This window comes from Phalangium opilio, unplaced genomic scaffold (genome assembly GCF_054372755.1).
Source record: "Phalangium opilio isolate 3A_F unplaced genomic scaffold, DU_Popi_V2 ptg000059l_1, whole genome shotgun sequence".
In the NCBI taxonomy this organism is placed as follows: domain Eukaryota; kingdom Metazoa; phylum Arthropoda; class Arachnida; order Opiliones; family Phalangiidae; genus Phalangium; species Phalangium opilio.
This window is the reverse complement of record NW_028324176.1, coordinates 2499492-2500781: the sequence shown is the minus strand read 5'-3', so window position 1 is coordinate 2500781 and position 1290 is coordinate 2499492. Positions and strand designations below refer to the sequence as shown.

At 38.1% G+C, this 1290-nt stretch overlaps 1 long non-coding RNA gene across 1 annotated transcript; it reads right to left on the bottom strand.

Moving 5' to 3' along the window:
- Positions 1-513: 513 nt before the first annotated feature.
- Positions 514-1023, bottom strand: LOC149667317 (uncharacterized). The gene is made up of 3 exons (XR_016368192.1): positions 951-1023; positions 634-815; positions 514-571 (listed from the first exon to the last, which is right to left on the bottom strand). It is a non-coding gene; the product is annotated as an uncharacterized LOC149667317 (long non-coding RNA).
- Positions 1024-1290: the final 267 nt, after the last annotated feature.

Here is a 1290-nt window from a genome sequence, read left to right as displayed (position 1 = left end):
TTTTCCACGTGTATTAAACTTTACATATTTCTGACTGTCAAGAGTTCATTGCCTTTTTCTGTTGCATGATTGCAATTTACATCCTCCGAAGTCTTCATGACCACATACCTATTTTAAATATAACTTAACTATTCTATTGTCAGAGCCAATAGTGGCTTGGACTGATGAAGACCCTCGGGTCGAAAGCTTTCCGCTTGTTATATTTATTAGAAACATTTTATTTCTAATAAAGTATTAAATCATTACCATGAGTTTTTCTTCGCAAAATTAGTCTTCCTCTATTATATTGTCCTTCATTAGACTTATTTCAGATTTGCCATATTCATATAAAGAGGAACAAAGGGGTGCTTATACCAATTGCTGCATACTGAAATGCTTACTTTTCAAGTAACTGTTCATTGGGAATGTGTAAATAGGGTTACTGGTTATGTTTTATAAGTTATGTAGACTTGCAGTTGTAAAGCGCTAAGCGGGTGATCCGCGACTTCCAGTGTTAGTTGAGAGGCTCAAATTGCTTGACACTCAGTGTCTGGATAAGCTTGTTCGTCAGCAGTTGGAAGATATACCTCGTCTGAGAGAGGAAAGGATAAATATTGATTAAAGGGTATGGGTGTATCTCGCTCATCAACACACCATTCCATGAGAATACGATAAGTGCGAAATTGTTAGTACCACAAGAGCATGAACGAATCATGGAGTTGCTCTTGCTAAGTGCTCAAATAAGGCTTTAACCATTCAGTTACCACGGGCGATCAGCCCTCTCACTTTTTTTACTGCAGTGACTTCTTTCCTGCGATCGACAGTTGCTACACAATCTGAACAAGTAATAAATCATGAAAGAAATAAATTAAATGGTGTGTTTTTATTTAAATCGGATTTTTAAGGGGGGAAATTAAAGAGTTTAGTTGAATACTCCATAAATTAATTAATCCTTCATAAATTACACTCACCACTTTACTCGACACGTTGATCAACGTCGGGAGGTTGATAAAAAGTGTTGAAATGTCGTCTGCTGTAAGTGCGATCAGCACATAGAGTTACCGAAGCAACCATTAAAACCGGTGTTTAACCGGTAACTCATTTGTCAGTTTATGAAAAAACATTTTGAATTTGGTGTGTAAATTTGATAGTTTACATCTGAGTCTGCGCGGAATTTGCACCAATCACTGAGCCAAGGCATGGAACGTCATCAATAGACGTAGCCAATTAAAAGGCCAAGGGCAATGGCTGACGGTCCAAACAGCGAGCCAGGGCAGAAGGAGGAGCTTAACTTTTCTGCAGAATACGACC